Source organism: Physeter macrocephalus, chromosome 11 (assembly GCF_002837175.3).
Source record: "Physeter macrocephalus isolate SW-GA chromosome 11, ASM283717v5, whole genome shotgun sequence".
Lineage (NCBI taxonomy): Eukaryota > Metazoa > Chordata > Mammalia > Artiodactyla > Physeteridae > Physeter > Physeter macrocephalus.
Window position 1 is genome coordinate 146,597,128 of NC_041224.1, and position 10,127 is coordinate 146,607,254.

Consider the following 10,127-nt stretch of genomic DNA (forward strand, 5'->3'; position numbering starts at 1 on the left):
GTTTTTTTCCCTGTAATTCATTTCTAATCTCATAGTGTTTTGGTCAGAAAAGATGCTTGATATGATTTCAATTTTCTCAAATTTACTGAGGCTTGATTTGTGACCTGAGATGTGATCTATCCTGATAGATATACAGTAATGCATTAAAAAGATAAAAGAGAATAGCTAATCCATTCAGTCACAAACTGTGCTCCCTGAAATGCACAGGTAGGCTTTGAAAGGTTGCTTGCACCTACCAAGGTTTGCAAACTAGCTATTAAAAATGATCTCATTTGAGTTCTATTAGAATCATCACAGAAGGATAAGGCAAAAATTTTTTTAATCAATTGCAGTTTAAGTAGAAGATGTGTCATCAACTAAAATAGCTGCCACAAAACCCTATTCAATCTCCCTTCCAGCCATATGTCTACTTTGAAGCTTTTCATTATCAGACATTATTGTTTGCTCTACTGCAAAGCACCTACATAACAGGATCCAAAACACAGTGCAAAGAGTACAGGAAGCAAAGCCTGAGAGAACTTTTCAGCACTACAAAATACTTAATTCCTTGTTCTTTGAAGTTTCATAAAGATATTGCCTTCTGAGATCGAGAGCTAGAAGGGGTCTAAAATCATGACCAGGGTAAAGGGCCCTCATACTTGGGTCTTGGGGGAGAGGGGTTGGGGGGTTGGGAAAAGACTGCAAGAACCAATAATAGAAAAATTTGTGAAGACACTAAAAATCTGGGAATTTTCCATGCATTACTGGTTTCTAGGAGCTGGTACTTAACACTGTTCATTTTTGAGTTTGGTGACTTGTCTGCTTCATGTGATTTCTTTGCCTTTATGAGGTACTTTTTGACTACAAGTGTATACAATCTCCTATAAATATAATCTATGCTTTGAAATTAAATTATCCTTGTCCTCTTTGAATATGCAAATCCTCTCATTATCTGTGAGTTTGCCTCTTGCTTTGTGGCTCCCTGTGTTCTTCTGTAATGCTTGCTTACCTTTCAGTTTAAGTACAAGTATCCATGGAAGACATTGGCCTCTTTAGACTTTAGGAAAATATCATTATTTAGCCATCATATTTAGGATTATTGGGGCATTTCTTCCTACCTTTTCAGAATATAGAAAGTGAAGTGAGTTTCCTATTCTTTCCTGATCAAGCTCACCACAGATCTTGTACTTTTCAAACCAGCTTGAATGAAAAAAAATATGAAGGTTAGTATATCTGCTATTTCTACATAGATATGCTTACCATAACTATGGAAAATATATTTGATATACTGTGAAGCTCTCAGGGTAAATGTGTCAGATGTAATCAGTATTTTAGTATTACCATGTGTACTTAAGTACTTTTCCATAACTTATGAGAAAGTTATTTTTTTTGTTCTGCACAAGATCACAAAAATTTCAGTAATGTGGCTTTCTCTTTTTGATATTCAGAGGAAGTTAGAAAACAGATTTATCTACATCTAAATAGTAAGTCACTGGCAAAAACCTTTCCTTCGTAATATATTACTTTGCTCCTTAAACGACATTCTCCTTCACTTGTAACATTTGATAATATCAATATAAAGCAAATGTTCACTACTTTAACTTTCTTTAATTTTCTGGGAAGTATCTTTTTTAGTCTCCCTATCTTTAAATGTTGGGAACTCTGAAAGGCATTCTTTTTTATTTCTTCTCAAGAAAGTATCTTCATTTACTCTTTGATGTTTTTCTCGAAATTCCTGTTACCCACAGACAGAAATAAAAACATGCTATGTAAAATCTCAGCTGTTTAGGACATTTTTAAAATTAACAAATCAGTTATTTAGAAAGTTCCATAGATTTGTGTTGCGTGTTTGGCTGTAGATTCATTGTGTCTGTGGGAGGCAGTGAGTTTGGGAGCCTCTTATGTCGCCGTCTTGGACCAGAATGACATTTGTGATTTTTAAATATTTGTCCCTTTGAATGAATAATTATCGAGAGAACTGAGATGCTGATCATATCTAAAATATAACACAAAAATGAGTCTACGATGTGCATAACTCCATTTGTGCTGGTGTATGATGTAACCTTTTTTTAAAATGTAAATACACTATTAGAGAATATATTTGGAATGATATCAAAAGGATTTGTTGGAGTCCAGGCTCGCTCTGCTCGCTGCACGACAGGCCAATAAATTGGGAGACAAGGTGTTAAGGCAAGGAATACGACTTTATTTGGAAAGCTGGCAGACTGAGAAGATGAGAAGATGGTGGACTAGGGTCACTAGAAAAACCATCTTATAGGGGTCTGGATGCCAGTTTCTTTTATAGAATCATAGAGGGAAGTAAAGTAAAAAAAAGGCAGAATAGAGAGGGAGAGGCAGGGAGGAAGTAAAGTAAAAAGGGCCATCAGTCTTGCAAAACATCTCCTGGAATGGCCAGCCTCGGGGAGGGGATGTGTTAATTTCTTCTTTCTTGCAGCCATCCACAGGTGGGCAGGGTTCCCTGAGGCAGGCCATTATGTATGATTATAATAACAAAAGCAATGAAAAACAAAGGCTAAAGTCAAAGAAATAGATCCAACATGGAGTCAAAATTGGCTCTTCTCTGTTACAGATTCAATGTGTTGTTTATTGATATCATACATATTTCTGCTTTGGGTCATAGACTTGTTTCATAGGTATGCCAAATAGATGGCATGGCGAGGGAGGAGAAATATAAAATGTGAGTTTCTGCAAAAGTGCTAAAGGAAGGAAGTGCAGTGCATTTTCTAATGTATTTTTTTTTGTTAAAACTCCAACATTCAAGGAAGCTGAGAAAGCTTCTTGCATTTATGTAACAATCCTTATCTCTTAGTTGCAGAGCAAAAACAATAGAAATAGCCTTTAACTATGAAGAAGTCCTCCTATCAAATTTTTCAGTTCATTAAACCTACTTTTGGTTATTATTATTTTAAAAAAAATGTAATTGGGTAGTTCCAAGAAAAGCTTCAGAACAGCTGTAATTACAGCTGCAGATTAGTCAAAATAGGGGTTTTTAAAGGCTCCTCACTCCCCTTTCGCATCTCTTTCCCTCACCCCAAGTAACCCAAATTTAGTTGTAAAAGTTTTGGTAAGCTCAGGATTCCCGAAAGTGGAGTGCCATGTGTTTAACTGCATGCAGATGTAATGATTATATGTGACTCTTTATTAAGGTTCCCAGAAACTTTTGTTTTCCTACTGCTCTATGCACAGTTAAACGATTGTTGTCTGCTTGTTTCTGCATTGAATTTTATAGATGTATGAGTATTCCAAACACAGTTTAGTGATTTTTATCAAGGCCTAGGCATCTACTAAAAATACTTAGAAGGATAATAGGCTTTCAATCTAAATTTAAGCTAATGTTGACATTATTACAGGTTGACTGGAAATACCTAAAAAGAACCTTATGTCTATGTTTTAAAAAAATATTAATTCAAATTTTACTGTAATAGGAAATTGCCTTTCACCTTGTCTAAGAACAAATTTGGTAAATTTCTTAATTTTTGGAGCAAGTTCTATTAGATTGAATCAGAAGTAAAATACACATTCATGTTAACGTTTCCCTCACTCTTCCTTCCTATAGTTTTATGACCTAGGGATGTGGATGTCATTCTAAGGTCTGGTTTTCAATTCATCAGTTGGGAAACGGATATAAGGGTTATGAAGAACTGTGACTAAGAGCAAGGTTTAGGGCCAGTCTCCCTGTCCCAGTTAATTACCATGTCTTTTGTGGATGCTAGTCATGCTGAATATCGATCCTGGGCTATAATAACATAACTTGGATTTTAACCTAATTTTACAGTGTTATCTTCTCAGAAATTGTAGTGATTTGCCATTGAATCACACATAGGGGATTGAAAGGGTCTTCTGCCAAAGCTAACAATTTAACTCTTAAGGTAGAAAGGCAGCTGAAACATGCCTGTATGTGCGTAGCACCACGTTCAAAGGGGTAAGGATACAAAGATATATAGTTCTTACCTTCAAGTACAGTAGATAGAAAGGTGCAAATATGTTCATTAAAATAATAAATCAACTTTTAGAGGGTAAATAAACTTGGATATAAATCCCCAGGCTCAGGAACTCTTTAGAACTTAGAAGAAATTCCAAAGGTCTAGAGCAACTTTCTTATTATTGCACATAAGGAAACAGATTCAGAGAAGTCAAGTGAATTACATTAAGTCATTGATTAAATGGGAGCTTTATAGGACGTTCTAAATATGAACTCAGTAGTGACAATAGGTAGCAAGTTAACTTGCTTTTATTATCTTAGTGTCAGCTAATGTTGATTGTTCATTGTAGGTACTTTTATAGAGAAGCTGCCAATTCTTTTCTCACATAAGTCTAGTGGATATATCAGCAGAATGTGAACTTATATAGTAGGTTATTTTTCGAGAGGGTAGCTTTGAACAAAAGCCATTTCAGAGAATACTGGTGAATTCAAGTGAATAGTAAAACATTCATTAAAGCAGAATGAGGAAGCTTTTAAACTGCATAACTTTTAAAACATAGTTTGGCTTATACGTATGAGGGCAGATAGCAGGTAAAATTTGAGATGGAGTATACTTTGTTGATGAAGGTACAACTAATACTGTGAGGATAAAGGAAGAAACTTAACAGAAAGAAACTCTTAGGAAGGAAAATAAAACTTTGAGACTTCAATAAGATAGGAAAAATGAAATGTGAAAAGCAATTCAGTTTTATTTAAGGATTGGCCATATATTTATTTCATTATCAAAACTTGTTGTCACTGTCTTCTTTCATTTTCTTCCTTCCCTTACGGGTTCTCTCTGAGAAAGGCTCTAGCATGGTGTGATATAGTGCAGTGCAGTTCTGGCTTTTGTCACTTATGACCAGCATGGTCTTGGACTAAAAGCTTGCTTATTAAGACATACTAAAGTGAATAATTTTTAATTAGTTAATCAGACTTTTGAGATTCAGGTACTTCATAAAAAATGAGACTGTATCTTTGATGTGACTATAGGATTACTGGAATAATCAAATGAAATCATGTGAAATTGTTTTAAAAACCGAAGACTTCACAAAGGTAAATAATATTGTTTTATACTATAACTATAGATTCAATCTAGCATCACAAATATTTGTGTATCCAATATGTCAGAATTAAGGTTGTAGAGTTTTGAATTAAGGAAGATATAGTCCTTGCCTTTAAGATATACTTTATGTCTAATTTGGGGAAGTAGGAAATAAAATATATAATGCAAATGTCTACAATATGTGACAGAATATGAAAGGATAATGGGATGTTAAGCTGAACTAAATTTTGGCTTAAGTTAAAGAGCTACTCACCTGAATCTGCTCTAGGTCCATGAGACTCAGTACACCACAAGTGACAAAGTGAGCATTTTGACCTTTTCATGTATATATATATATATATATATATATATCTTCTGCTTTTTGAGCTTTTAGGTAAGAGTGGACAGAGTTTTAACATGGGTTGGCATGTGATAGAGGTCTAAACTTAGGCTCTCCAATAGATGCAGATAGGAGCTTGTTAATTTTTAGGTGTACGGATATGAGTCAGTAGCTGAGTCAAAGTGTCACAAGGAACGTACAGTTTTTAGTCTTGTTGAATATTATCAATAGAATAGGTTCCGGATTTTAACATCTGGGTTGGATACTTTGACAGGGGCATAGAGTTTGATTAAAAGGGGACTTTAAGAACATCTATTCCAACCCCCTTGAAGATACCTTTTACAGGGCTCCAGAATTAGCTTTTCTCATACCGAAGAATCTTTCTGTTATGTGATGCAGTACACTTTTCTTATGGGCTCTTGTGTTTGTTGTTCTTTGTTTTTGTCGGCCCCAAATGATCTCCCTCTCCATCTGCTATTGTGTATACTTTACATTTTGTTGGATATGTTGCTGGCTTGACTGAAGAGAGAACCTATTGATGGAACAGCCAGGAGTAGAAAGAGAATGATAGGTTCAGGAAGCAGGACAAAAAAGGAAATAATGATAACAATAATAGGTAACACTTATTAGCACTAAAGTCCCAGATGCTGTCCTAAATGCTTTTCTTATTTTATCTTACAACAACCTATGGTGTTGATATTTTAATATTGAAATTAGTTAAATGAAATATTAATTTAACATTGTGATAACTTAATAGTATTTACCCTTGTTACAGATGACGGAGCTGAGCTTTGCACAGTAGAAGGCAGGGTTCATGCTTTTTGGTTCTAGAGACCAAACCCTTAATGCTACCACATATTGCTTCTTAAAGATAACTTGGAGCCCCCTCTGGGAAAAATTCTCTGCCTTTCCTTCTCTAAGTGTGATAGCCATTAGAGATAAAAGATGAACACTTTAAGGCTGGTAATAACTTGGTTTAGGTGGTGGTGGTGGAGGAGGTGAAATATAGAATTTATTCAACATTTTAAGATTGAGTGATGGTATCAGAAAAGAAGGAACCTGAATATAATCTACTGTGCAAATCAGGGGGAAAGGGAATTTTGGTGAGGCTCTTGTAAGGACTAGATTTTATGATGTGATATAAGCATGAAAACTTGATGTAAGCTAGAAATATACTTGGAAGAAAGAGAACAGTAGCCACCTGGGAGCAATTTGAGATGAGGGGAAAAACAGATATTTTGAGAAAAGTTACAGTGTTTTAAAAAATAAATGATTCATATACAAAACTTAATCATTCGGAACATAATAAAATTTTATGAAATTTGAATAGGAAATATCATGTTAGAGAACTTTGAATTTCATATTTATTATGTTCATATTTCGTGTGGATGAAATATAGAAGTCTTAGTTATTTTGAATTGACCCCCCCCCGCCCGTGGCTTCTTAGACTCTTAACTAAGGATCATAGTCCTTATCTGTGGAGAGTCCCAAGACTGAGTTTGACAGGTTAATGAAATCTCAAGTTATTTAGTGTTAGCTGTTTAACTTTAGACTAGATTTTATTAACCTGTCTGTTCATATTTTCTGCTGGACGGTTAACAGTCATATTGAGCCTTGTCATGGAGTTATTAGTAACTTATAATTCTAAAGTGCTGTGAAAACATTACACACTCATTAAGTATTATATTTATTAGAACATTCCTTAATGCAAAGTAGTTCATTCATTAACACATACTTAATATTGGTTATTACAATTACCTGTCCTCAGCCATCCATCAGAGTCCTATGCCTGTCCTTCTTTAATTCGTAGACTTATAGGAATGTTGTGAGAGGGTGCTTAGGTCATGACTGACATGGAGATGACTCAGGAAAATTCTTGTAAAGGGTGATTATGACTCTTGGAGTGGTTTTGTAGTGGCTGTTGTTGCCTGGCTGCTTCAGGAAGTTAGGTTAGAGTAAAGGGTTCAGATTTTGGAGTTACTTGGTTTCTCTTGAATCCTGTCTCTGCTCCTTAACTATCTCTGCGCAAGTTACTTGCCCCGGAAAGTTATTAAACCTTAGTTTCCTTAACTGCAATTTGGAAATAATAGCAACCACCTCTTAGGGTTGTTTGGAGGACCCCCGCAAAATAATATCTCTGCTGTTAGGGATAATAGTTTACTGTTTGTTTTTTAAATAAAGACAGTTTTTTTTAGAGCAGTTTTAGGTTCACAGCAAAACTGAGAGGGAGGTACAGAGGTTTTCTGTGTGTGCTTTGCCCCTACACATGCATAGCCTCCTCCATTGTCCACATTCCCCACCAGAGTGGTACATTTGTTACAATTGATGAACCTGCATTGACACATCATAATAAAAAATCCACAGTTTACCTTAGGATTCACTCTTTATGTTGTACATTCTGTGGGTTTGGACAAATATGTAATGATATGTATTTATCATTATAAAATCATAAAGAGTACATTCACTGCAGCCCCCAAATCCTCTGTGTTTTTTCATCCCTTCTCCCCAACTTCCAGCCCTGGATAATTCCGTATCTTTTTACTGTCTCCATAGTTTTTCCTTTTCCAAAATGGCCTATTAGTTGGAATCATACACTATGTAGCCTTCTCAGATTGACTTCATTCACTTTAAGGTTCCCCCATGTCTTCTCATGACTTGATAGCTCATTCCTTTTTAGCACTGAATAGTAAGTATTTCAGTGTCTGGATGTACCATAGTTTACTTATCCTCACCTACTGAAGGACATTTTGGTTGCTTCCAAGTTTTGGCAATTATGAATAAAGCTACTATAAACAACCATGTGTAGGTTTTTGTGTAGACATTAGTTTTCAACTAGCAGCTACTTCTATTGAGCATTTATTTGTTTTAACCAGACACTGTACTATGTACTTTACATGCAAAATATCATTTAATTCTTATGTATATATAATAGATCATGCGAAGTTTTATAGCCCATAGTAATATATGTCCAATAACTGGTTGCTATAATTTTTTTCTCTGTGTTAGTTCCAAGCATGTAGTTTAAGTAGAAGTTGAGGCTGTTAAGATAAGACTTAGGAGTGGGCATTCTGACCAGACTTCAAAGACTTATTGAGGAGTTGACAGTGGATTGAAGGTGAAGTATATATTAAAGTGTAGTTCAAGGATAATCTGCATGGTAATCACTTAGGAAGCTTGTTAAAATGTAGAGTTTTGGGTTCATCTTTAGAAACTCAGACTTTATGCATCAGAATCTCTGGTCACGGAGCTTGGATTCTGCAGTTTTACGAGCTTAATAATTCTGATTCACCATGAATTTTGAGAATCATCTTTTTAAATTTATTCTTCCTGATGATTAAAAAATGATTCTAGTGGTTTTTAAATAGTTGTGTTTCTTTGATATAATAAGCTTTCTATTTGATTGGTGATGGAGCTGGTAAATTTTTTCCACTAAATTTTTTCCATGTTATGAGTGTAGGAGGGTAGTGATATTTGTTCATTCAACTGTTATTTAGTAAATATCACTTCTTTGAGGTATATTTTAATTTTTTCATAAATGTAGCATATTTTACTTTATTATTCAAATAATGTAGTCTTTTTGAATAGGGTAGGAAAGTAAGGCAGATTGAGAACATACTATTATGAAGATAGGTAGAGAGGTGAAGAGAGTGGTTTTCTGGTGCTAACTAGAAAGGAAAATATAACTATAAATAATTTACATAACTAATATGAATAATTAAAACCTGATGGAAATTTTCAAGGAGTTTTGGTATGGGTCACTTTATTAGTCATATTAGTTAATGAAAGAGTCATATCAGGAATGCTCAGGTTCTGTGTTTTTTGACAGTTGTGTTCCTTCCTAAGAACACTCTTCTTCTGGGTTTTGTCTGTGTTGGCTTCCTGGGAAGTCTTACTCCAAATCCACAGTTTGGGAAATCAAGTTTCATCCCTACAGTGCTTCACATGAACCTCAGCTTTCTTAGATTCTTCATGTAAAACCTTACCTAAAGGAACCAATGAATTGGCTTCAAGTCATAATTTTACACTTAGGTCTTTAGAAGACTCCATTTCAGTGAGTCTTTGCATTGGTGTCTTTAGCCCCCAAATCTTTCTGGCTCCAGCATCCACTTTAATAACTCTGTGGGTTAAGCAACTCCATTTTTAATATCTGTAGTTTTGTTCATTCTCAGAAATGAGGTCAACAGGGCTTTGTCATTGTTAATGAAAAAGGTATTGTACACTTTACTTTTTGGGAGTGTCCTTGGACTGAAGGTATTGTACACTTTACTTTTGGGAGTGTCCTTGGACTAAATGAAGCTAAAACATTATAGACATTGTTGCTCTGCTTTAAATACTCATAGGATATAATTTTGCATATTTTAAACTCAATCTGTTTGCCAATACAATAATATTATTTATCTCTGGGATCTTTGGCTATATTCTGTTGTGCTATTTAGAATTCATATGAATTATTAAACCGTTCTAGTAGGTCTTTTATTGAGCTTATTGTCTGACCTCTTCTTTAAAAGTAGTCTTCAGCATTTTCAAAAGAATCATTTGGGTCTTCCTGGGACTGGAGATTTTGCTTCTGTTGTGACAGAAGCAGAGAGTGAACTTTTTTAGAAGTTAGGAGCAGTGGAGTACAGAAGAGGAGAAAAATCAGACTACATTTTTTTTTTTTTTTTTTTTTTTTTTTGTGGTATGCAGGCCTCCCTCTGCTGTGGCCCCTCCCGCCGCGGAGCACAGGCTCCGGACGCGCAGGCCCAGCGGCCATGGCTCACGGGCCCAGCCGCTCCGCGGCA

At 35.2% G+C, this 10,127-nt stretch overlaps 1 protein-coding gene across 7 annotated transcripts in view; it reads left to right on the forward strand.

Moving 5' to 3' along the window:
- Nucleotides 1-10,127, forward strand: part of FUT8 (fucosyltransferase 8) — a 336,029-nt gene that overhangs the window by 113,886 nt on the left and 212,016 nt on the right. Inside the window, exon 3 of one of the 7 annotated variants that reach the window (XM_055088532.1) lies at nt 4,955-5,017. The exons of the other annotated variants lie outside the window; for them this stretch is intronic. The gene's annotated coding sequence lies outside the window, so the exon portion shown is untranslated. The remainder of the gene's footprint in view (nt 1-4,954; nt 5,018-10,127) is intronic. 7 annotated transcript variants of the gene reach the window in all.